The following is a 27,698-nucleotide window of genomic DNA, read 5'->3' on the forward strand; positions in this document are numbered from 1 at the left end:
ATATGGAGAATCCATTGGTCTAGTGAGGGAACGACAGAGGATGTTGGTGAGGTTTGCCTGGAGGAAGCACTGGTGTAGGTGTTAGCGATAGGGATAGGGAGGCTTGGGTTGGAGACCAGGATGTCCTATTTAAACTTCTTCCTTCCGGATTTAGTGAGGAGAGCAAGATAGTCGATTGAGAAGCAGTTTGAAAAGATAGGAGAAACAGAGAGCACCAAAGAGTAGGTAGGGAGAGGAGAGAAGATGAAGTGGGTGAGGGGTGAGGCAGGGAGAACACTAGGCAAGGGCACAGGGAGGGGCGCAAGCAGACGAAACAAAGAGAGATGAGACAATAGTAGACAATTGAACAAGACGACAGGAGCTCCGACAATAGTTGAACAGATTGCTAGATATGAATGCTTTGCTAAGGGGGTAAAACCAAAGAACAGCACTGCTTTCAAAATGCAATTTAACCATGCTAGAAAACACACCTAAGGCTGAGAGTCCTGTAAGTGGGAAAAAGGCCTAGGTTTCACACTTCGATTTAAATCACTGTCACAGCGTGGAACAGGCGAATACTCAGTTTCATTCTAGTGTAGGGAAGGTTGCTATGAGGCAGGGTTGTCAGGGTAGAGTAATGTCTCTATTCCTCACCTGGACCACTCCTACCTTACTAGTCTCTGCAGGTTGACGGCTGGCCACTGGCTTCCCCTGCTGACACCTGCAGACATCATATGGAGCCACCTTTGTAGGAGCCGCCCTTTGCCATGTTGCCCTTAGCCTCATGGGCTGCCGGGCAGAGGGCTGCCCTGGGAGGGTCAGGTAAGAGGAGTAGTCAAGCCTACCAGGAGAGGGGGCGGGCTGGGAGGTGGGAGGAGGGTGGGGGAAGGGGAAATGCGCCAAGAAGGGTCGGGGGAGTGAGTCATGGTCAGGCAAATCCAATCGGAAATATGCACCTGCAACCTGTTAAAAGTTTACAGGTCTTTAAAAGCAGACATAAGGTGCATCTAAGGGAGACATAGGGAGACCTTTGGGAAGGAGACCAGCAGGAGGCCCGTGTTTGGAAAATGCAGTTTTGGTGGGACCTGCAGGATATCTAGGACGCTGGCCTGAAATCCATTGTGCAGGAGCCCATGCGACAAGATGCATGCAGCAGGAGCTGCTGAAGCATCGGAGAGAGTGGTACGCTGTCCGTGCCCAGTATCAGACAGCGGTGTACAGACAAGCCCCTGAATGCGAGCAGGGGTAACAGCAGGCCCGCTGACCTGCAAGGCTGTAAAAGAGAGCGGGAGCTGCCGGGGAACTTCGTCACAGAGCGGTGAGTGTCAGGAGATGCACTCGGGCGCCGGGGGGCATTCCTAGCAGGTGGCAAAGCCGTAATACATTACCGAACATGCTGCTGGATGCATATTATATCCTGAACCTAATTGAAACTTGATATTAAGCATAGTGAACACTTATTTAACAACAAACTGAATGAAACATGGCTTTTGAACACAATTGAATATCTGATAAATCCTGAGTGGAAGTAAATCACTCAATGAATCCTGTGGAATATAAAACTAAGTGAATCTTTATAGTAAAAACGAGTGATGAAAGACAGCCAAAGGGAAAGTGCCCATGTGACAACAGCATATAAGAAACTACATCAATATGAAAGAGTGCCATAAAAGGTGGGAGAGAAGTAATACCACCACAAAGTGAACCTTATGAACAATGACAGTGCAGCTAGGCCAATGACTGGGAAGAGGTGTGTGACGTACTTTGCCACAGCTAGGAGAGGCATCCTGGTTGAGGACCTCACCTCAGCATAGGGCACGTTAGGCCTTCTACCATCATGACATTTAAGTTAATAAATCTTTTGTTTGAATGTTAAGTATGTTTTCTGTGTCTGGTATAAGTTGCGCAGGGCACACAGGTAGGTTTTGGGTGGATGTGCTGATGTACTGGGGCAGGTAAGCAAATACAGCAGGAAGCTAAACAAGAATGAAGGATAGGCAAGGTAATTCAGAACGATGTAACAGGAAGAAAGGACAGATCTCAATGGTGAACAAAAAGGTATGTGAACCATGCACTTGACAAACAATGAGGAATCTAGGGGTGTATATACAGGTTGGACTAGGGACTGCCCACAGATATAAGGGAAGCTCAATGCCTCTGTGAAAGTTACTTTTACAGGCACCACTCCTGCAAGTCCATGGAAAGGGGAAGCAGGAGTGGCTTCTGTGTCTGGACCCTAGGGCACAAACAAGGAGTGTACTTACACGAGACAAGCCGATATGGGTCCAGCCGGAACCTGCAGCGGATGTCCTCTGAGGGAACAGAACGCAACACATTGTTACATTTAAATCACTATAGACTACAAGTAAAACAAGACAAGGGAAGGGGTAGAGATTGCCTGCTGGGAACCCCAGCAGCCAAACTCTGAACAAAGAAATAACAGAAGCACAAGTGAGGACAAGAACAATAACATAAATAACTAGGGACAACTAGGCAGTCAAGTAAGCAAGGTTCAGAAGGGGAAAAGCAAGTAGAAAAGAATATTTTTGCAATAATACAGGAGATTGTAACTGCAGACCGGTATCCAGGAACTGCAAATCTGGACTGGAATATCCAGGGCAAGACTGAAGACAGATGACAGGGAAACTGAAGCTCTGAAGTGGGAAAACAAGGGAAGAATAAAAGACAGATTACAAGGAATCTGTAGCTCTGAAGTGGGATAACAAGGGGTGGAGAGAAGACGGATTACAAGGAATCTGTAGCTCTGAAGTGGGATAACAAGGACTGGACAGAAGACAGACACAAGGAAACTCAGGACTGGAACTTGGAAGCTAAGGCCAGGAAACACAGACTGAAGGAAAGGAAGAAGGAACAGCAGGCAGGGAACCAGATAATAGGAGATGGAGAGCAAGGGGCTGCAGACACGGAACAATGACTGCACCAGAGGAGCAGTGCTGCAATGCAGGAAGCCCAGCGTAGCAGGAAGCCCAGCGTAGCAGGGAAGAAGGCAGAGGAGAGTAGCAGGCTGCAAGACAGGGAGCCCAGAGGAGCAGGGCAGACAGCAGAAAAGAGTGGCTGGGCTCCCAGGCAGGGAGCACTGGGGACTGGAACAGGAGCAGGATCTGACAGTAACAGGAAACATCAGAATATCGTGGCTCAAGGCAAAAAGGGCTGGGAGCGACCTCAATGCAAGAGACCTGTGCTCCTCCAGGCAGCTGCTTAAATACTGCCATGCCCTGTGCTGAAACAGGCTAATTAGCAGCACCTGGAGCAGCACACCGGATGGTAATCTGCCTCCTCCCTCCCTGGGCCTGGGAAGGTGAAAGTAGCGCTGATCTCTAGGGCTTCTGGGGATCCAACACTGATGCATAGGAATAACAAGGAAAGGAGAACTGTCGCAAGGTGCATAATGGGACATGTAGTTTGCGAAATTAAATAAAGTACCAAAGTCTTGCAAACCAGAAAGTAAGGACAAAAATATCAATAGGTATTGTCCAGGGAGTATTATGGAGATGAATGAGTCCCCCCCTTCGTGACAGTGTCTTACTTCATGATGCCTTCAAAACTGCCGTGGGAAACCGGTTTCTGAGAAGATTCATGCCCATGCGGTCAGAAATAAGGCAACACCTGTCGCCTTTCAGAGACATGCTTCCTCGGATGTTATCAGCAGCGTGGCTACTTAGTCCACTCAGTTTGCATTCTGTAAGCATTACTCCCTGGATACCAGCACCAGGCAGGATGCAGAGTTCGGTCCAGCAGTTCTGAAGAACCTGTTTGCTTTGTCCTTGATATGAGGCAGGTTGTCACAGCTCCACCCTATGTTCTTGGTCGGGGGAATCACTCACAAGGATGTGCGAAAGGGGACAGGACATCTGGCCGGCATCAAGGACACTGTCGCAGACTTGCTCAGCAGGGAGCTGCGGTCCTGGCACGAACGGGGACTTCAACAAGCACACGTATCACATGTCTTCAGCAGGTGGGGTCAACCCCAAATCGACTTCTTTGTGACGGCAACCAACTCAAAGTGCCGAAGGTTCACCAACAGGTGCCCTCAGCCGTGGAGCATGGTGGATGCCTTCTTGTTCCTGTGGGAGGGGCTCTCCCTGTATGCCTGCCTTCCAATTCAGCTCCTGCTACACGTGATCAACACACTCAGATGTTGTTGTTGCAGGATGCTGATCACTGCTCCAGCGTGGCCCCGGCAGATCTGGTACCCTGACCGGCTCCGTCTGCCAGTGGGACCATCCATCTTGCTGCCTCCACTTCCCGACCTTCTCTCCAGGGAAGACTGAACAATACTGTGCCTTGAACTGTCGTCACTGAGCCTCATGGCCTGGCTCTTGCAGCCATAGAGTTTGGCCATTATTCGCTACCGCTGGAATGCAAGAAGATCGTGGCCAAGGCCAGAGCTTTCTCCACGCTGTTGTACTACGGCCACAAATGAAAACGATTCACAGTGTGGTCCAGGACTCGGAAGATTACGCCTCTGCACATCACTGATCCGCAGCTCCTTCCGTACATCCTTTCACTGGCCGCGACTGGGGCTGGCTACCTGGCAGCCATTTCCTGGTAAACTCGAACGCCGAGCAGGCCCTCCTTGTGGTTGTACAGGCTCATCAAGGAATTCCTTAAGGGTCTCCTCAAGACTTTTCCTGAAGGTGCCTGCTCCAGATGGGGCTAAATTCACAAGGCATCCATTTGAACCATTGCATCAGGCCCCTTGGAAGTTCGTATCATGGGCGACTGATTTCCTAGTGGCCATCGCCTCAGCCATGCGGCTCAGAGACATTCAGGCACTCTCCTGCAAGCAACCATATTTGTCATTCCTGCATACGAAGGTGGTGCTACGGACCCACCACGCCTATATGCCAAAGATACACTCAGAGTTTCATCTCAACAAGCCTTTAGTTCTGCCAGTTTTCTTCCCAAACTCTTCTTCATCTGCTGCATTCACTGGACGTTGCTCGTGCCGTGAAGTTTTATATGGCACGCACAAAGGATTTTCGAAATACTTCACAATTGTTTGTCAATTCTGGGCCTGTAAATCATGGGAAGGCGTTGTCTAAGGCTTCCAACTCCTGGTGGCTCTCCGGCTGTCATCATCTGGCCAACAGATCTCTTCCAGTATGGCTGAGAGCCCACTCCACCAGAGCCATCACAGCAACAACAGCGTTTCTCTCTAGTGTGCCCCTGCTCAACATTTGCATGGCTGCTACATGGAAGTCCATGCGCACCTTCATAAGATTCTGCTGTGCCAACAGGGATTGCAGGGAGGAGTTCAGAGTCGGCGAGGCGGTGCTACGCAACCTGTTTGCTTGAGTTGAGCATGTTGCAGGGGTAAGTATATTGCTCCTGTTGAGCCTTACCCCCTCTCGTGGTTGTGTACCTTGTAAGGAAGGCATGGTATCAACAGTAAGACGGACACAAGTGACCATACTTCATGGGCGTTTATTGAACTTCAAAAAGGGTTTGACAAACACTGATCTAATCCTACATCTACAGATGAGAGCATGCTCCAAACATCAAAAAGTACTAACGCAGTCCTAGTGGTGTCTTGTCAAAATAAAAGGGCCTATACTAATAAACCTATTGTCAATCCTTACCTCTAAATTAAATAATGTGGGAAACAAAGTTATGAAAAAGAAAGAAGTTTTCACAAAATTATATGTCAGGATGTTCAAGCCGTTGGCCTCCCTTCCCCACGTTTTCAGCACGGGACAAGGCGTTTCACTCGAGCTTAGCACAGTCTCTAGCTTCTCTAGCACGAGGATGCACTTCAATCATTAACATCAGGGTCTTCTTTGCCCAAGTCTCTTCATTCAGAGTGCTTGCCTTGGACACAGAGCAACACAGGTTCGATCCTCGGGTCCGCGCTTAGAAACATCTGGGTATTAAGCGCGTTATAAATAACCTATCATATTATATCATTCACCCCGGATGCCCCTCAGCCAAGCTCAGATCTCTTAACACAATTAGTCTCCCTCTTCCTGGTTCGGACCAATTTGAATTCCAAATGTAACTCTTGACACAAGTTTGCTTTAACCAAAGCTTTTAGCTGATCTCCCTCCACTTTGTTCGGACCAACTTAATCTACTTTTTTTATATTCTTACTATCGGAGACTTTGAATGTAAACAGGGTTTGGCTTGACCCGTTGCAGGACCACTACGATTTCACAACTCTTTTTCACATTGGTCACCTTTCAGTTGAATACCTTTTATTTCAACCAAACACAAACAAAAAAAAGAGTCTGATTCAGCCCACCCCGCATAACATTTTACACATCAGTAATACATAAGACTTTGGTTTCGCCACCATTCCACCCTATTGCATCAGTTCACTATATTAATCAAGTATTGAATATATGGGCAGGCGGGCATGTAGTGGCAAAATTTGAATAAAAGCCGTCTCCACATCATGGCAATCTGCAACATCTTGAAGCCACCCATGTACACTTGGGGGTGGCTGTTCCACCATGCCATGGCTACCCTCCGAGCTACCCCGAGCAATAGCCCCGCCTAGCGCTGCATCCCCGGTTGCAGGGCTCTTGCAGGGCTCTTGTGCACCCCAAAGGAGCCATCAGTGGGTCTACCTCTAGCGGATCCCCGGTGATCAAGGAGATTTCCTTTAGTACCCCTGACCTAAGGTTGGAGACCCTTAGACACTCCCAGGCCAGAAAGAAAATTCCTGCCGTTGTATAGCCACATCTGGTGCAGGCAGCTGGTGCGGCAGGGAAGTGCCTTTGAAGCCTTTCTGGAGTGTGATAGACTTGATGTAGGAAATTGAAGTGTATTACCTTGAATTTAGAGTTCAGTGATACTTTCTGGGTTTGTCTCAATATATATGCCCAGTCCTCGTCTTCTATGGTCTTGCCCCGGGCTCTCTCCCACCGTTTTCTTCGGTGTCCCTCCCACCCCCCGGCGCATATGCCATAATGCTGCTATATATTCGCGAAACCAAGCTGCCTGCCCCCTGGGATTGAATCACCCCTGCAATAGTGGCCATGTGGAGGGTTGCGTGGGAATCGAGGTAAACAATGCCTTGAGTGCATGTCGTACATGGAAATAGAGAAGAAGTCTAGCGCTGTGTTGCCCCCTCGCTCCCTTGCCTGCTGAACGGAGAGAAACTCACCCCTGACAAGGAAATCCCCAAATTTAGCAACACGAAGCTTGTCCACCCACTGCAGATAGGCATGCTCACTCATCATGGCCAACCCGGGCACATGTCGTACCGGAAGGAGAGGTGAGTACAGATTGGAAACATCCATTTTCAAAACCGCACAGGTGATCTCAACAATGTTCTGGGTATTGGGCGATATCCAGGACGCCCCAAGAATCATTGCTTGCAGCAGGTCTGGGGCAGCAAGCGCCCTCTCCACCTGCACATGCGGCCTCACAAAGTGAGTGGCATACCAGTGCCCAAGAAAGTGCGCCGGCACTGCCCAATAGTACCGTCCTAGGTCTGGTAGAGCTAAGCCCCCCATGCGATTGGTTGTATTAATGTGGTAAACGTCACCTTCGCCGGCTTTCCAGCCCACAGCAAATCGAGGATGAGCTCACACAAACGCTGGAAAAAGCTACCCGATCGCAGCAGGGGAACATTGAGGAAAAGGTACAAAAATGTGGGGAGCACAATCATTTTGACAATGGGAATGCAGCCTAGTAGCGTGAGCAGGAGTGTCTGCCATCTTGCCACTACCTCCCGGAGCTTCCCAATTGTTCTACTGTCGTTGTCGTGTAACAGGTCATCCCGAGTTTGAGACAACTGCACCCCAAGGTAACGGAAGACTCCCACCTGAGGCTGAAATCATCTTCGACCCTCTGTGTCCCCTCTGTGAGGGGGGAACACCACAGATTTGTCGTGATTGATCCTCAAACCTGAGAATTCCACAAACCGCAGCACCTCCCGCATCGGGGCTCAAGTGGTCAGCACGGGTTGTCAATATAGAGGGCCACATCATCCTCCCAGAGAGAGATAATACGCATGTGCGGGTCAAGATTAGTGACTTTGCATATACAGTAGTACCTTCCGGGTCTTCATGGGGGAATGTAGTCCCCTGACATTCCAGGTGCAAAAGTTAGGTATGGCCATGAACCTCCTTCAGGGCATTGAATCCTGATGAGCTCAGACTCTTCAGGCGGGTGCGCATGCCCCCTCCCTCCGGGTCCACTTTATAAACTATGCTCATAGCATACATGAAAGGATGCCCATGCCTTCACCCTACATATTGAGCTGTGCTGGCGTCTTCCAGTACGATAGTAGTGAAATGTATGTACTTATTTCCCAACCCGCCCCCACCGACAACCCCAATTCACCATTGCCGTACTGCCCCCCCTCCCAATCCCCCCCTTCAACTTGCCTCCCCACCCTCCCGCTGACCCCCCAACTTGTCAGAACTGTTCCCCCTATAACGGCCCACTTAACTTAAGCTTCAGCTTGAAGGACTGCTAGAGAGCCAGTCCTCCCCACACCATTAATTATATGGTTGCCTCCCTACCCCTTTGGGCCTTAACCTGAACATTAGTTAGTGTCGTATTGTGTTAAAGGATATACAATTCCGGGCAAGTTGTCACCCCTTATTTCCCCTTTGCCAGTTATTTTTTGGCTGCCGTTCCAGGAAGGCATTGACTTCTTCCTGCACCTGAAAAAATATTGCTCACCCCTCGTGCTCTATGCATAGATTGTCCGGGAACAACATGGCATACCGAATACCTCTGTCTCATAGTTGCTTCTTGACTGCAGTATATATTCTGAGGCCTGCACCTTATCTGAAAAGTATCGGGAGAGTCTGATAGTGTCCCCTTTATAAGTCACTGAACCCTCCCCCCAGGCTTTGCAGAGAGATGTGTCTCTGTCCCGGTAGTTTAACATTTGAGTTATAATCGGACGGTTCGACGCTCCGGGGATTGGTCTCCTCCCACTTGGTATCCGGTGCACTCTTTCCACGATGTACATCGGCGAGAGCGCCTCCCTAAGCATCTCTTCTACCAGTGGTTCCATGTTTTTCTGCTCCACCGACTCCGGGACTCAGACAATTCTAAGAGTATTCCTACATGACCTGGATTCCAAGTCCTCCTGCTTGTCTGTAGGATCCTTTAGCATGCCTTGTACTGCTGACATATGCCTGGTTAGTGATGTCGTCCCATCTTCCACGTGAGACACTCTCCCTTCTACTTCGTCCAATCGTGGTAGTGTTTGTCTAAGCGCACTTGCATGTGGTCTACCTTGCAGGTGAGCGTATCCAGTTTCCCGTCCAGGGACTGTATGCTGGCCTGCAACTGGTTAAACATCACCTTAATGTCCTGGAATGTGCCCGCCGGGTCTTGAGGAGCTGTCTGAGGCGGGTACACAGAGGATTCCTCCATTGGTTTATTTGTTTTTGACTGTGAAGGTATATCAAACTGGAGTTTGGATTGCTGCTTGTTCCCTTTGCAGGATTTGAACATCGCCCCAATTCCAGAGCTTACTTGCATGCGTTGAGGTGCTGTTTGTATCTAGTCTTGGAGCTGGGGTGTTCCTCCCCTAGTTCCTACTGGCAACACTCTCTGTGTACCTCCTCCGACTCCTTCCGGCCAAGTGTAGTCCTTTGTCAGACCGGGAATGATACAGCTGTGTGGCACTGCGGCTAGTTTGATTCTTATTGTTGGGGCCTGAGCCCAGGAGATGCTATGCATTGTGCTCTTCAGGGACTCTGATGTTCCTCTTCTGTGAGCCCAAGGCCTCTGATAAAGCGATTGTTAGGGAGAATTCTCATAAATGTGCTAATTCCCTTCACCTTAGAGACCCCCAGCAACCTTGCTGGATTTTGAGGACTTGATTTTTTTTACCTGGAGAGAGTGTGAGCCTTTTTTCCCAATCTCTCATGTATTTTGATGTGTGTTTTACTCTTGTGTTCTGTGATTATGGAGTTTTAGACAACTCCATTGGCATCATTGTTTCATGTGTGTTACACAGCACCATCAGTGCAGTGACAAAGGGAATCTTTTTAGACTGTCCCAAGGTTTAAATACCTTCTCTGGGATAAACTACTGTTTCCCAGCGAACGTAAAGTTACATTGACTTTACTAGTCTTTTTAAATTCCTAGACCCAGCACACCCTATCTTACAATAGAGTTCTGGAGGGGTTACCTAGTATCTCCTATGTCTAGAAACTCATGTAACAGTCAAATGCTACCCTTTCCTATTTAAATGGCTGGTGGCAGAGGTTTTACAACAAACTACCATGATTTTTCCCGATTGCGAACACTGGTAGCTAAAAATCGCGGGAGCCATGTTTTTCAAGATGGCGCCTAAGCCCCTTTTTTTAAACAGGTCCCGGTCTTCTTTTTTTGCCATTTCTTTTTGGAAATGTCCTTCTAGAGTTTGTCTCTGCGTGCCAAACCAGGTTTGGTCCCTTGGGGGGCAGGAAGTGAGGGAGGTGCCTGAAACTCCCTGTGCTTAGTCTCCTAGGAGACCCAAATGCACTCTGGCGTGATTGGCTGGCTGACTGTCCAGCAAGGACAGCCGCCCTGCTGGGTGAGTGGCAGCTAGGCTGGAATGAATGGGAGAAAACTGTTTAAAAGGCGAGTCGACCGCTGGAAGGAAAGAACCAAAGACGAGCTGGAAGAGGACGGCTGCTGCAACTACTGGACCGTTGGTTTGCCTGGTGGAGCCCTGCTGCAGGTCCAAATAGCCAAGTTCATCTCGACAGAGAAGCCCCTTCAAGGACGACTTCTTCCTTTTGAGTTGGTACGACCAATCAACTCGTAAGCCACCTGGATACCATTCTCGGAGCTGGTTAGGATTAACCAGGGGGAAGGACACTAGCTTGTGTGCTTGAAGAACAGCAACCGGAATCGAAGATTTGCCAACTTTGAGACCCGTCCCCGTGCAGTGCAGGAGTCCCCCGACGTCCTCCCTCTTGTCCCCACGACTGAGGCTCAGTAACAGTGAGATCTGCAGGAATTGCCAGGAACAAAAGTCTTCAGCTGCATCTTTTTCTTCAGTATAAGGTACTGTAAAAACCTGATCTTTTTTACAGAGGATTCCCAGCTTGACGACGGGGAATATTTAAGAGCATGTCAATCCATGCTTGAGAACAGGAGTTACATGTAAGTAACTTGTTGCATATCAAGAGCTCTCAGTTGACAATGTTCCCGGCAGTAGAGTGCAGTAGGAAAATCACTTTGAAATAGTGTGATTAAAAAAGAGACTTGGACATACTTAATTTTTCTTTAACAAACATTTGGTCAACCAGAAACTTTGAAAAGATTTGCCTTTTGCATACTTGAATCAACATTGGAGAAAAGACATGTGTTTAGTCATCCTGAAAAGTCGGACTTTCCTTTAAAATACTCCAACTGGTGTTGTGAAAAAGACGTTTTATTTTGCCATCCTGAAAAGACTAGGAGAGACTTCCTCTTTGCTATATTTCAATCAATGTTGTGAAAGGAATATTTGTTATGCCATCCTGAAGAAAGTATTAGGTAAAGGAGACATTTGAGTTGCTTTCAAGGGACTGGTCTTGACACAAAACATTTGTGAATAGCTTCTTGAACCAATCCAGGGGAAGGGACCCAAACCATGGATATAATGATTGTTTTGGTGCACTTATTTGTGTTGATCTTTGAAACATTTTCCTTGCACTGTTTAATTGTATGTAAGTGTGAGGGCAGACTGAGTTTGGACACAAGGTCATCCTATGTTTGTTTTAGTTTCATAGGAATGGAAATTCAGGATAGGGTAGGGAAAGTTAGTTCTTCATCCAAACCCCTTTCTGTTAATAAAATGACCAATGTTGAGAAAGTTAACTCTTTGTGTCCACCTCTCATTTCTGACCCCTCACATATGATCCAAAGAATCGTACTCGGACAAGGAACCCGGATAGTCCGGGACTCTAAGTAGTATTTCATCTGATGGGTGACAGATAATAGGTACAGCTGATGGGCTTGCTTCGTTCAGCCGAGCTTTAACCTTGGCGTTAGCATTCCCATTCACATTCACAATCGCCTTAGCATTGACATTAAGACCTTCAAGCAGTGGTGGCCGTACGGAGTTAAAAAATGATGTTAAGGGGGTTAGATTTACCCAACTTGAATAGGTACTACAAGGCGGCGCAATTAAGAGTAATCCGTGAATATGGTTTACTGAGAAAAGAGATAAAATATGGGCATGAGCTGCTGCCGGGACTCCATTAGCGGTTCTCTTATGGTTACCGGGTAAAGAGAGACCCCAAAGTGCTTGATGGAGCATAGTAATAAGAGCAACCTGTGATATCTGGGACCAGTGTTTGGGGAAGGGGTATCTTTCTACGCATCCCGACCCCTTTACTCCCATATTTGAAAACCCTCAATTTACCCCGGGATGGGTAATAGGAAATTTAAAGAATGGCGTACTCATGGTTGTGTGAAAATTGGTGAAATGAAATGGGGTGGGCAGGTGGCATCATTTGAAGAGTGTAAGAAACACTTAGGGTCTGAAAGAATCAGATTTCTTTGAATATCACCAACTGAGACATTGGCTGATGCAACCCACTATAAGAAGCACTGCCCAAAGACCTCTGACCCAATTTGAAAAATGTATAACCACGCAAGTTGGGGGATAAGCAACTTGTGTCAAAATTATACCTAATAATACAAGACTTAAGCCCCGGGAAAACATGGACATATTTAACGGCTTGTTAGTTAAAAGTAATATTCTGAAATTTACCAAATCAATACAAATCAGGGAGGAATGGTATAAAATGATGGTACAATGGCACTATACACCTGGGAAATTACCTAAAATGTATGCTACCACGTCACAAAGTTGCTGGAGGGGGTGTGCAAAGATTGGGGATTGGAGGCACATATGGTGGGATGCCCTAAGATTCAAGGATTTTGGACAGATGTTAATAATCAAATTCAAAATATGCTCCCTGGAACATGGTCACTCACATTTTGTGAGGGGGTGTGTGGACTCGAGATTGAAATTGGTGAAGAGAACTATGATGGTATTATTGATTTCAGCTTGGTTATTAATAGTCAGAAAATGGAAGCACTCCAATCCCCATACAGTGGTAAATTGGATTAATAAACTATGGGAAATTCTGGCTATGGAATGGCTTACCTATCGATTAGAAGGGGACAGGGAAAAATTTAGGAGTGATTGGAGTGAAATGTTGGATTATTTGAAAAGTGACTTTATGCTACAATGGTGTCAGCAAAATAACATGGCTACTCAATTAAGGAATTGTTTCATGTATATAAGTTTAATGTGACCTGCGGGCGGAGGGTTGCGATGGGGTGGGAATGCTTTTAGTTTTGAGTTGTCTAAGAAAAAAGCCAATAAAATATGTTTTTAAAAGAGAAATATTATTTTTGCCGTGTAAGTCGTTCCATCTTTTGCACAAGTCTTAAACTCAGAAGCATTCCGTGGTTCTAGAGTATTTGTGTTTGTACAGCCAGATGTACCTTCCCGAAGAGAAAGTGGAAGTGTTAAATCAATTGCCATTTATTTTTAAAAACATTGATATTTCTGACATCTTACAAGCGTTTGCCCCACTACTCAAGTTGTACATATGAGGGGTTGAGGGCTGCTAAGCAGTCAATGCTGTTAAGAGTATTCCATTGATTGCTAATGTACCACCCTTGAATAGTCGCACCGAATTCTTGGAACCCCTGCAAGGCTTAAAATGTGTCTATCTAATTTCGCACTGTGTTTAGTTTCCAGCACTTGCACTCAATTGGATATAGCCACAGGGTTCAGTGGATTCCTATTAACCCGGCACACTGAAGTGCTGATGCATTGAGCCGATCAATAACTTCTCCCAACTTATATTCAAATCGCCATTTAAAGTGTGGTCGATCTTACCGGGCTCTGCTTGCTCCTGCGGTGAGCTGTGGCTAACTGCTCTCTGCCCCACCGCGCTCTCTAGAAGACTCAAAATGATCTTGATGGCTCCAGATTGCCTGAATAGGTTCTGGTATCCCAATCTTCTAATTGTCATAGAACAACAGTCTGATATGGAGGGTTGGGTTCTTTACCCATACCATCTATCTCTGTCGTTTGTGGCCTGGCTCCTGAGGTCTTCGCCTAGGGCCATCTGAACCCTTGTTGAAAGGAATATGCAGATGGCAGCCTGTAAGATTTCCACTAGATCGGTCTCAATATGCCAGCAAGTGGACCAGGTTCAGCCAATGGTGGGTAAGAACCCTTTATCAGCTGGTCTGGATTGTGTACTCTCTTTCACTACCCATTCAGCAGAGTTTGGTCTCAAACTTGAACCATGCATGACTTCTCTGTCAGCAGTCAGAGCGTGCCTCTCTAAAAATGATACATACTTCTTCTTGGACTCCATTTTCCAATGACATTGCACAGGGGTTGTGAGGCCCCGAACCCTCATATCAGAGCCCTGAATCCTACACTGGATCTCCATGCGGTTTTGGCCCCAATGAACCAAACCTTTGAGCCCATGGCCACGACTGATGTCAATCTTGCCAAGTGGAAAGCAGCTTTCCTAGTTGCCATCACTTCGGCCAGGAGGGTCCCTTGGCTTCAGGCAGCCGTTCCTGATTTTCCACAGGGATAAGGTGGTCCTCTGTACTCATCCAATCTTCCTACCAAAAGTTGTATCAGACTTTCATATACACTAGGAGATTTGCCTGCAATCCTTTTTCTCTATGCCGGATTTGGAGTCTGTGTGGACCCGCCATAACTTGGGTGTTGCCAGAGTTCTAAAGTTTTAATTTGACAGGACTGCCAGAATTAGATTGTTTGACCATCTTTCACACACAGGGCTTGATCCCTGGTTCATCAGCCTGAAAGAGTACAGTTGACAGATGATCGGTGAAATGCGCCCTGAAGGCTTATAAATTGAACAGGTTTGCACCCACAAGGGGCTTGCATGCTCACCTAGTAAGGCTGAAAGCGGCATCTGTGGATTTCCAGAGGCACCACCCTCCTGAGGACATTTGCAGGGTGGGCAACCTCATCATCCCTTTTGGCTTTTTGCAGACAATTCTGCTTGCATACCAGCTTGAGGTGATAACGTTTGTTTTGGGCCATCTTTCATTCAGAACATCTTCTTCTGATGTGCAGTTTTATGACAATGTGCATGTCCCTATCTCACATATAGTAAAGATTTCAAAATGTGGAAATAAACTAAATCATCTGTATTGTGCCCGCCACCCAACGGTTATTAGTGCTTTGCAATCACCCAGAAATATGGAGGAAAGGGCATGGGATGTAGAGTAAGCAAATGTTACCATTGTGACTTATGTACTCCTAGTCCCTAGTCACCTTTTCTTCACACGCTCCCTGCTGTTCCTATAGAATGTCATGGTTTTCAAGTATGTTACAAAAAGAACTGACGGTTGAGAGGTGCTTGCATGTGTAGGAGGGTTCCTGCGTGGGGAACGTGCATGCGCTGCAGGCCTGACTGTTTTTTTTGTATTTAATGTGCTGCTCCGCATCACGCTCCGGTCCAGTTCTGATGGTACAAATTGCCCAAAAGCATTGAGGAAAGGGGACTAAGAGCTAGAAGTACAGTGGTGAGTAATATTTCCTTTTTCATGTCATCATTCTGTCTTCCAAGTTTGTTTTTCAGTTTTGTAGGGAATGTGTCAGGCAGATATGAATCCCCATACATCACTGACCCTTTGCTTCGGGCAATACCACAACACCAAGATCTGTGGTTCCTGCCAGTCAATGCAGCTCAAAGGTTGTGCATGAATGCATGGCCAATGTTGTTATTGCCTTTAGCAAAAAAGAGTGGGGCATACTCAACCACCGAGCACTCCATGCCACCAATATCCGTGCAGAGCTTTCAGACAGTGAAACACATTTTACGGTATAGCGGAAATGGGGGAGAAAGAATAAGGGCTTCATTTTCAGGGGTGAAGCTTCTTCTTTCTGTCCGCCTCCACCTAATCAGAAAATCATTGTTACTGTTCCAAGTCTGCAGACTCTGGTACTGTCGTGGAATCCATTCCATTATCAGTTCAGATGAGTAGCCCGGTTCTTCCAAACTCAACTTTATCTCCAACAGCATGGAGGGCATTTAGGATTTCCAAGCTTTACCGCTTTAAGTGGGTCACAATCTCTGACTGTACCATCTTTACCCATTCAGTCCTCTGCTACTTTATTGGACAGTGGAGGTTGTCTCGTATCATGTCCCTGCTGTACCCCTTGAGTCTCAAGTTCTGATTCACCTGAAGTTTTAACTAGTGGAGACAGCTGTTATTGTAATTGGTCCGAATCCTGGCCGTTTGGCGCCAGCTCCACCTGATTTACAACCATTAATATAAGCTTTATCAACACCTCCAGTGCCTGCTTCATTGGTGCCACTTTGGGCCACTTTGCCTGTATCATGTTTGTGTTGGAAATGGGGAGAGGGGGTGGGTTGAGTTCCTAAGGTGTCCCATTCCCCGAAGACCCCTCATCCAGGTGATCCTCATGCACTGGTCCACCCCCAGGAACAGGATCCAAAAGCAATGACCATGTCCTGGCCACCTGGTTGACAGATCCCCGGGGACTAGCGGGTGAGACGCCTTCAAGTTTGTCACACTGCTGAGGGGTCAGTGGTCCCAGTACTTCGACACCATGAAGGACATTCTCAAGGTGACGAGGTTGGTGACCAACAACCTTTCTTGGTTGGCCAGCAAGGGAGTGCATGATGGCGGGGGAACACTTTTGGCCACTGTGGCCTCAGGCCCAGGTGGTCACGGGTGCCTCCCTGAAGGGTTGGGGTGCCCTCTGTGGGGATCGGCAGGTGAGAGGGTCCTTTGGTTGCCAGTGGAATGTTCGTGGCATATCAAGAGGCTGGAGTTGCAGGTGATCGATTGGCCCTGATGGCCTGTGCACATTCCCTTAAGAGAAAACATATCCTTATTCTGACTGACAACACAGTGGGCATGTACTATCTAAACAAGTGGAGGGGGTGGGTTGTAGCCCCTGTCCCTATGCAGGGAGGTGTTGGAGCTATGGTTCTGGTTGCTGGAGAACTCTTATCTCTGCTTCAGCTGGACATCTAGTAGGAGCGGAGAACAGGCTGTAGGACACTCTGAGCAGGCAGAGCATGGTCTCAGAAGAGTGGGTAGTGTGCCAGTTCTCGAAGAGATCTTTGCCCAGTGGGGTACCCCGACAGTGCATCGGTTTTCCATGAGGGCTTACGTGAAGTGCAGACAGTTTTACTTGATGGAATTCCCAGCAAAGGGAGCACTAGGGGATGCGTTCCTGGTGGAGTGGGTCTTCCACAACCACTATGCATTTCCTCTGATACCCGTCATCCCATGGGTTCTCAGGAGGTTTCGAGCCATCATGATCTTGATCGCCTCGGAATGGGCGAGGAGAACATGGTACTGACAGCTCCTGGACTTGGCCATCTGACCATATGTTCGGCTGGGCCTCCTTTCCCAGTCGGAGGATTGGGTGTTCCAACCGAAGCCGGAGTCCCTCATCCTACATGTGTAGCTCTTAAGAGGATGCAGTATGATGACTGGGACCTCTCAGAACAGGTTCTTGCTGTATTACTGTCTGCATGCAGACCTTCTACAACATGTTTTCTTGCGTGCAGGTGGAGAAAGTTTGAGGCGTGGTGTAGGAACGCAGGATAATCCCCATCGCTTGTCCCACCACTGCAGCAATGTAATTCCTTCTGTACTGTTCTCAGCAGACCTTAAGATAGTCACAGTCAACTGCTTTGTCTGTGTTGATTAGTTCACCGGGTCAGGGAATCCTTCTTCATGGTCTCAGTGATTACCCAATTTCTGAAAGGTCTTGTAAATAGGTTTCCGCCTACTCCGTTTCTCGACTGGAACCTCAATTTGGTTCTAATTTGATGACGGCTCTGTTTGATCCCATGCATTGTGTTCTATCAGACTACCGTAAAAGAAAAAAATTCCTGGTGGCAATCACATCAGTGAGACGTGTGAGTGAGCTTCACTCTTTATCTTGGAACCCACTCTTCCTGCAATTTTTCAAGGATGTGGATTCTCTCAAGGTACACCCTAAATTCCTGCCAAATATGGTTTCATAAGTCCAATTGTCCCAGAGCATTGAAAGAAGATATGTTGAGCAGCAACGTGGTTGTCGCTCCACACGTTTAGTAAGCATTACTGCTTAGATGTGGCACATGGTTCTGACGCTCGATTTGGCAAAGTGGTGTTGCACAGCCTCCTTGGCTGAGTGCTTTTATACCTCCTCTGCACTCTGTATCGCTTTGGGAGTCTATAATATGAGCAATCTGTGGGAGAATGCAATCCATTGAGGGAGAAATGACTTCCTGTATTTTTCTTTCTATGGATTCTTCTCCCCAAGATTCCTGATCACCCTCCCATGCTGCCCCTTAAGTAGTCTATTGCTGCTTTCTGGTTGTTCACTACTAAAAGGGTGTGAACTTGAGGTGATGACGAATTAGTGTTAGGCACGTTTTATGCCTTCTGCATTGGGTACTGTCAGCCAGTTGCTTTCAGTATGGTGTCTGTTCCACACACTCAGACAAAAAACAGTTTTTTGGGTGTCATTAAGCTGAACCCTATGAATTCTTACCTCGTGGCTGCTGAGCTCAGGGGGTGGCACAGCCGAGTCAATAAGAGTCAATGTCCAGTCATACTATGCCCCCTGTCTAAAGGTTTCTGAACAGCTAACGTTGGAAGGATATCTATGAGAAAAATCTGTAGAAAGATCCTTGCCAGTAAGGTATTTCTCCTTCTGAAAGGACATTATGGAGGTGATGCGCTCTGCTTACTGTCATTGCAGAAAACTTGTGCCTCCAGGTGTTGCAAGTTTTTTGTTTAATGCTCGTGTCATACTTGATTGCATTAATCTTGGAATTCCTGCTGTATTTTTCAGGACAGAGAGGAAGCCACAAAGAGTTGGTCATCATGCCTTAAGTTTGCCATCATAGTCGAATGTTGATACACTGTATGGGTACTTAGCTACACTTTGTTTTTAACCAAAATCTATTGGTTAAATTTCTTAAATGTTGGTGGGCCCTGATGCTGTTTCTTACCTTCTTTGATGGCTGTTGCACATGAGCCTCTGCAATCTTGCATAGTACTTTTACTCGCCATGAAAACTTGCCTTTTTTTGTGGCAACGATATCAGCCAGAAGGATGTCGGATCTTAAAGTTGTTAGCCTTGATCACGCCTTTTTCGTTGTTCTCAAAAGAAAAGGCTACCCTTGGGGTGAAAACTTTGTTTTTACTCAAGGTGGTCCCAGAGTTTTACTTGGAACAAGAGGATCAGTTGCCTGTTTTTTCCGCCTCTACTTCACTTGAAAACAGGAAAGAAATAAAAGCGTTTGGACCCTAAAAGTGCGTTGTGTTTTTATGTTACCAGAAAGAATTAATTTTGACCAGATCGGATAGTCATTTTTTGTCATTTCTGCAGGCCCTTTGAAGGAAAGCAGACAATATCTAGCTGGATTGTGCTCAGTATTAAAAGTTGCTATGTGCTACGTTGGAAGTATGTTTAGACTGGGCTGTATGCCCACTCTACGAGAAGTCAAACAGCGACTTCTGCATTGTCTTGACGCATGCCAGTGTTTGATACATCCAAGGAAGTTACTCTGCCTCTCTTCATACGTTCATGAGGAACTACTCTCCTGATTCTCTCACCTGATAAGATTTGTGTGATCAAGATTCAGTGTTGCAGCACATTGTCATATAATTGATTTTTAACTCTTCCCTCCTTCCTTATTTTCTGCATTACTGTGGTAGCCTTTAAAAAGATATTGTTGAAGGTTTCCATTAAAAGAACAAGTTACGGCAGGCCACCAGGGGGCGCAGGCAGGATGGACGCCTGAGCTTCGAGCTCCGCACCCAGCCCCGGGTAAACTGCGGTCCACCAGCGGAACGAGGGTCCCATGAACCACGCGACCCCCACCAAGAGGAGTAGGAACCTGTAGCCCCCACCTGGACCCAACTCCGGTCCCGATCCGACGCTCCTGCGCGGAGCTTTCCGGACCGAGGCGATACCAGCAACCCCTCCCCCACGGCCTGGTGCGAAGCAACGTAGGAGGCAACGAGGGAGGGCGCGGCGGCCGCGCACACACAGGCTGTGCCACACACGAGTGAGCCTGGGGCCGCGGGCCCGCGGCGCCCCCCCCCCTTGGACACTTAACGCGGCCTACCGCAGGTCATCTCACGACCCAGGGGCCCGACCCGAAGAGGGCCCTCCGCCCGCCCAAGGAGCTGCGACATCGCAGGGGGGCCGACGCAGGAGCGCGCCCCCCCCCTCCCATCGCAGCACACACCAAAGCAGCCCGCGCCGCCCTGGGGCACCACGCCTTGCGCTCCTGACACTCGAGGCGGGGCAGCCGGGGCGCCGCCGACGCGGCCTGTCATAGGGGGGCCCGGACCCCCCGGCCCGTCCCACGGCCCCGGGGCCCGGCCCGGAGACGGCCATCTTCCCGCCCCTTGGAGCAACGACACTGCGGGGGGGCCGACGCAGGGCGCGCCCCCCCCCCCTCCCATCGCAGCACACACCAAAGCAGCCTGCGGCGCCCTGGGGCTCCACGCCTGGCTCTCCTGACACTCGAGGCGGGGCAGCCGGGACGCCGCCGTCGCGGCCTGTCATAGGGGGGCCCGGACCCCTGGCCCATCCCACGGCCCCGGGGCCCGGCCCGGAGAGGGCCATCTTCCCGCCCTTGGAGCAACGACACTGCAGGGGGGCCGACGCGGGAGCGCACCCCCCCTCCCATTACAGCACTCACCAACACAGCCCACGGCGCTCTGAGGCTCCACGCCTGGCGCTCCAGACACTCGAGGCCGGCACGCTCTGTCATAGGGAGGCCCGGGCCCACCTGCCCATTCCACGGCCCCGGGGCCCGATCCGAAGAGGGCCATCCATCTGCCCACGGAGCAACGACATCGCCTGGGGGCCGACGCGGGAGCGCGTCCCCCCAACACACTCCCCCTCCTCCCGCTCTTACCTGAGGAAAGTGCCAAGGGACACCTGCAGCCTCGCGACGAGGACCCTCCCCACTGCGGCGAGGCTTGGGGAACAAAGAGAGGCAAGCATAGAGGGTAGGGACCCCTGTTCAGCACCCTTACGACCCCCCTCCACTGGAAGGGCACTTGGAGTAAACGGGGTACCAAAGGGAACGTTATGCACTCTTGAAACATTGCTTGAGTTGGGTCCTCAGATACCCCTACCTACAACAACTTGGGAACCCCCCCAGCTGAGATACCTGGAGATCGCCACCACAGGGCTAACTAACGGAGCCAAACAGGGTAGACACGCTCCGAGCTGCCGACACCCTCGGGGGACGCGCCCCCTCTCCGCCCTGCACCCCAATTGACCCAGACACGGCTGACGACCAGGCGGTGCCCGCTAACAAGTAACCGACACGGTCCTTCCATGAGCTGGAAAGAAAACCTGCTGAAATACCAATTTGTTGCCAACGAGAGTGTCATGGCGACCGGGGGCCCCGCTACCCCACCCCCAGACCTGGGGGCCATCCAGAACAATATCCAGATGATTCTGGAGGAGATACGCGGGATGAGGACTGACATGGGTGCCAAATTGGCTGACCTCACGACCAAAGTCACCACCTTAGAGGACCGAATGGAGGGAGTCGAAAACAATCAACTCTCTGTAACACTCCTTGAAACCCAAATGGACATTAGACTCCAAGACATGGAAAGACGAGAGGAAGAACTCCGGCTTAAGGTCGACGACATGGAGAACAGGGAGAGAAGGAACAACCTGCGCATTTTTGGCCTGGTGGAGTCCGAGGGCGAATCCACACAAGGACTCGAGGGCAAAGTGCACGACATTGTGAGGATCGCCCTGGGAACAGAGGCTGCGGGCACAATCAACTTTGAGAGGGTGCACCGGGCGGGGGGGGGGGCAGAGGCCCGCGCTCGGTCTTGGTCCGGCTACATTATTATAAAGACAAGACCAAAATTCTAGAGAAAGCGAGAAACCTCGGCAACATACAATAAGGCGACTCAAGGGAATCCATCTTTCAAGATCTGTCAGCCCTCACCCTGTCAATGAGGAGGAAATGTGGCACCCTCACAAGATGGCTTCAGGGAAAAGGGGTTCGATACCGCTGGGGACATCCCTTCTACTTGGAATTTGAATGGCTAGGGGAGAAACAACACCTGGTGTTGGAGGAGGATATTCGGAGGGCCACAGACGACCTGCTTGGCGACCAGGCGGGCCACTCAGGCGCCCAGGATGGAAGAGCCCGAGACCCCCCCAGGGGTCCTGACAGATTGGTGAACCACAGCGGCAAATCCAAGGTCAAGGGGGCCCGGAAGTTCCGGAAAACTAGACACCCGTCGACAAACTCTGAAGACCACTCAAAGTCATGATAACACCGTTCGATCGGAGGTGGAGGAAATCACAAGGTGAGCATTGACTCGGGGTCCAGGCACTGGAGGTCCTGGGTCCACGAGGTGCCATAACTGGACGCCGCGTTGGCGCTACGGCTGGCCCGCCGGTCTACAGGGCGGGCGAAAGTTTGCTAAAAAGTTAACTGTTTGGTTGAGTTAGCCCACACACGAGGCCCAAGTTAATGGTTTGTGGGCTGGAGTGGGGGCTCATTGTTCCAGAATTTTATCTCAGACACTTGTACCGAGGTTCTGAAGGGGCCGATCTATATTGATTCTGAGAATTGGGATTTCCCAACACATGAAAATCCCGGGGCTGGGGTTAGAGTCCTTGGTGGTTCGTTGACCAACCCCAACGTATGTTGGGGAAAGTGGACGAACGCCTTATATTTCAGGGCAAAGGTGGGAGGGGGGAGGAAACAGGGAGGGGGGCTTGGAATAGGGGGGAGGGGGGAAGAATGGTCAACAGGGCAGACAGAGGGGTAAAGGGGGAAAGTCAGTTCAAGTCACAGAAACTTGCTTGGCAGCGGGCTCTGAAATTCAGATACTATGAGGGGTTCAAAGTGCACAACCGAAAAGACGATAATGATTGAAGGGAAGATAGGCACGTTGAATGTCAAGGGCCTTAACTCTCAAAATAAGAGGTCCCTTACGAGCAATATGTTCCGCAAACAACATCTAACAGTCCTATTCCTACAGGAAACACATTATAAACGAGGGAGAGAGTCCAGTATCAAAGGGACGGATATTGGCTGCAACTACTGGGCATCACACGCGACCTCAAAGAAGGAGGGGGTGGGCATTCTCCTGGGAAGGGCACTCCAACTCACAGGGGTAGAAACCAAGAGAGGATTTGGAGGTCGATTTTTAGGTGTCAAAGGGTTTTGCGAGGGACAGCGCGTCACTCTCGCCACCGTATACGCACCCAACTCGGGTCAGGTAGAGTTCCTCACGCGGATCTTCAGTGTCATGGACGAGTGGGCAGAGGGGGCCATGATACTTGGCGGGGACTTCAATCTCATAGCTAACCCCCAACTGGACTGGTGGTCCGCCAGGGGAGGGACACCCAAGGGGATCACTAAGGACAACCTGGCCTTGCAATCCCTCCTGAGGGATCACTACTGGGTAGACACCTGGCGCAAAGCATACCCGGGTCAAGGCGGTTACACCTTCTTCTCTCCCCCACACTGCACCTACACTAGAATCGACCTCCTGCTGATCTCAGAGGAGGGGGACGGGGTGGTAACCTAACCAAGGGTCGAGGCCATAACGTGGTCGGACCACGAATTACTCGTGGCTAACTGGTCACTGCCCATTGCCCCAAGATCATCCCGATGGCGGTGCAATGACACGCTCCTTAGGGACCCCGTATTCCGCGACTTTATGAAACAAGAAATGCTGGCCTACTTTGAGACAAACGACACCGGGGAGACTGACATGTCCATGGTATGGGAAGCGGGGAAAGCCACTTTTAGAGGTCTCCTCATAGCAGAGGGCTCGAGGCGTAAAAGGGAGAGGGGCCTGATCGAGAGCAAACTCCGTGCGGAGTTGAAGGTCTTGCGGGCCAGATTGGGCGCCCCGGGGGTTGACCGGGATGCACTCCTGGACGAGATGCAGGGCAAAAGGCAGGAGCTCCATACGGTTCTCATAGGGGAGGTTGTCAAAAAAATGCGATACACCAAACAGAGATACTATGAACGGGGCGACAGGGTAGGCACTCTATTGGCACAGAGGTCACGGGGGTGCAGAGTGGAAAGAGGGATTGCCCAGCTTGGTGATGAGGGAGGCAGAATTCATGGGGACCGGCAGAAAATAACGGAATGTTTTGCTGACTACTACAGCAAACTTTATTCCAGGCAAGTGGACGAATCACAGGAGGATATTTCCTCCTACCTGGCAGAACATCCCCTCCCCAAGCTGACCGACGAAGACTTAGAGGCCCTCGAGGGGGAAATCTCAGAAGAAGAGGTGGAGGGAGCCATCAAAAGATTGAAGGCCGGAAAGGCACCTGGCCGAGACGGCTATACAGCAGATTTTTACAAACAGACCCAATCGATCCTAGTGAAACCCCTGGCTAAACTGTTCAACCAGATTAGGAGTCGGGACACAATCCCACCGACATTCCTGCAGGCCCTCATCACCGTCATACCTAAACCCGGCAGGGACCAGACGGACTGTGGGTCTTACAGACCCATCTCACTTCTTAATTTGGACGCCAAGATTTTCGCTAGAATCTTGGCCTCCAGACTGGAAAACTCCCTCCCACGCCTGATACACCCAGACCAGGCGGGATTCATCCTTAACAGACAGGGTTCCGATAATTTAAGGAAAACACTTCACATACTTGCCACAACTGAGGCCAGAAACGAGGGCACACTCTTATTGGCTCTCGACGCGGAGAAGGCCTTTGACAGGGTCAGTTGGGCCTTCATGAGGGAGGTTCTCACATCTATGGGGATGGGCCCAAGGTGGTTGGGATGGATATCTGCGCTTTACTCCTCCCCCTCGGCCAGAGTGGTGGCAAACGGAACGGAATCAAGAGAATTCCCCCTTGAACGTGGTACGAGGCAGGGATGCCCCCTATCCCCGTTAATCTATGCATTAGTAATGGAACCATGGGCAATCTCGGTCCGCAACGATATGGCCATCAGGGGAATACAGATGGGGGACATGCATTGCAAAATGTGCCTCTTCGCAGATGACGCGCTGCTTTATGTCACCAGATCGTCCCAAACAATCCCCCGGTTGCTGCAGGGCCTCACACGATATGGAGAGCTATCGGGGTATAAAATCAACCTGGACAAATCGGTGGCATTCATAGGTGGGAATCTATCGGACCCGGAGATGGCCTTTGTGGAGGGACTCCCCTTTAAACGGAGTGAGGAGGGGTTCCGGTATCTAGGAGTCCAAATCACGCGCGACCTTGAAGACCTGTATACGGCCAACTTCCCCCCCCTCTGGTCAGCAATCAGGAGAGACATAGAAAGGTGGGCGGGAGCGGGTCTCTCGTGGATGGCACGCCTCAATCTCATAAAAATGGTGATTCTCCCAAAATTCCTGTTTCTCTTCCAGATGCTCCCGGTGCTGGTCCCTAGGGCCTTCTTTGAAGAAACAAAACGAGTCCTTCTTAATTTCCTCTGGCAGGGTAAAAAACACAGAATCTCGTACGAGGTATTGACCAGGGCTAAGGAGGACGGGGGGTGGGTTACCCCGACCTGGGGACATACTACAGGGCATCCCAGTTGAGGATTCTGGTTGATCACTTCTCACCGGAAACGAAAAAACAGTGGGTAGCCATGGATAATAGGCCCCTTGCACCGGTCACAATAGAGGAATGGCTCTGGGTCCCAAGGAATAAGAGCCCCAGAACCGTCTTGAACCATCCGATTCTAAAAGTACTGTGGTCCCTATGGAGAGAGGGAGGCTACTACAGATGGCTCACAACAAGGCCCTCCCCCTTAAGCTGCATTTGGGCCCCTCCTTTCCTGGCCAAAATAGCAGAACCAGCAGCATACCAGACATGGTTCGAGGCAGGCCTGAGCAGGACTGGCCATATGTGGGTGGGGGGCTCTTTCCTACCCCTGAGTGACCTTGAGGAGGCCCTGGGAATAGGCACGCTTTCCCCTTTCCGTTATCTTCAGCTCAAAGGTGTCCTCACTGAGCCATCTTGGGGCGATACCCTCAGGAGGGATCTCACAGACTTTGAAAAGCTTCTCCTAACCGCGAGGGGCTCCAAGGGGATAATATCCTGCCTCTATAAGCTCTTTCTGTTCTCTGTCCCCAGAGACCCGCCGCCAACACGCACACAATGGGGTAGGGACCTAGGTGAGGAAATCGATGACGAAAGATGGACGGAGATGTGTAGACGGGCTAATCGATCCACGGCCTCCCTCCAGTATCGCCATCAGGCCCTCAAGATACTACACCGATGGCACTATCCCCCGCAGAGGATAGCTAGGATGAGGCCAGGATATGACCCACACTGCTGGAAATGCAGGACAGAAAGAGGAGACTACATTCACATGTGGTGGGGATGCCCAGTGGTCCAAAATTATTGGGACAAGGTACGGGCGTGGATCAAGGGGGTGGATGGGGTTGAGCGATCTTCCTGCCCTTGGCTCCTCCTCTTCGGAATTGACAATGGGGAAGGCCAAGAGGGCACTCAAGACCATATGCTTCAGGTAATGCTGGTAGCAGCCAGATGTTGCCTGGCACAGAAGTGGAAACATCCGGAAATGCCAGGGGAAAAAACCTGGGTAACCAAAGTACGGGCCATCTACGACATGGAGTTCCTCACACACCTGCTTGATGAGTCCAAATCCAGCATCGAGGAAATCTGGCTCCCCTTTTTTGACAAATACGGCCGAGCGGTCTAATGCTTAGTGGTGGTGCTGAGGGACCCCCCCCAAGGACACGGGGCCATGGCCCGCGGACCCGATTGTGAACTTTACCCAGTTGGTCCACATGACTTCGACGTGCCAAGCGCACAGTGCATTGACACTTCTGTTTTTTAAAGAGCCCGTTAAGCAAGCAATTAACCAACTTATGAACATTTGAACTGAAGGGGGGTGGAGGGAGGGAAAGGGAGGGAGGGAGAAGGGGTGTGTTGCGATTGGTTTTTTCTTGTTAACTCACATCAGCAAATGCAATGTAATTTCGTAATGCACAAATGAAACTTAATAAAAATTGATTTTCAAAAAAAAAGAACAAGTTACTTAACTTTGCTAATGTTCTTACTAAAAGATACAGCATTTAACCCACATTTCTCATCTAGTCTCCCACATTTCCCCCAACTAGATTATTTGAAATACGTTTTTTAATTGGCAGTTCTAACTTTCCTAAGTATCTGTGACTTGGAAAATAGGATGTAGCCACTGTAGTGGGGAAAACGAGGCTCCATACATGAATAGAGAATGTCACATTTTCTATATTAGTTTGTGCCTGGAAATGATTTATAAAGAAGAGGAATCTTTGGGTGAAATTTCAAATCCATCACAAATAACATTTCCCGAAAGCAAGGTGGGCTTTTATGCAGCAACAGTGTTTTGGTGCATAATTTTAAAAGCAGTCGGTAAATTTAAAGAAATCCTTCACAATCTCATCAAAAGGGCTACTGTAGAAAAAATTGCCATAAAGTCCCACAAGAGAGAGGGAGACTCTAGACGCATGATGCTACTGGAAACTGTAACTAGACAGCATCATGTATTTCTCCTGCTTCTAAATTGTGTAATAATCAGTGTTTAGTATTGCTCAGTTTAATGTACTCCATTTATTGATCTTGTTAGGAAGAAGTGCTGAGTAGCCCCTCCAGGGAATTGAACTTGTGGAATGTATAAAGGCCCCATCTGCCAGGAAAACAATTACCACACTGACTGCAATTCTTTTTTGTGCAAAAGTGGATGTGCCACAAACACTCATTT

At 49.3% G+C, this 27,698-nt stretch overlaps 1 protein-coding gene across 4 annotated transcripts in view; it reads left to right on the plus strand.

Moving 5' to 3' along the window:
• Nucleotides 1–27,698, plus strand: part of VPS13C (vacuolar protein sorting 13 homolog C) — a 5,236,720-nt gene that overhangs the window by 2,734,232 nt on the left and 2,474,790 nt on the right. The gene's annotated exons all lie outside the window — the stretch shown is intronic.

Source organism: Ambystoma mexicanum, chromosome 11, assembly GCF_040938575.1.
Source record: "Ambystoma mexicanum isolate Mex_15411 chromosome 11, UKY_AmexF1_1, whole genome shotgun sequence".
NCBI classification, from domain to species: domain Eukaryota; kingdom Metazoa; phylum Chordata; class Amphibia; order Caudata; family Ambystomatidae; genus Ambystoma; species Ambystoma mexicanum.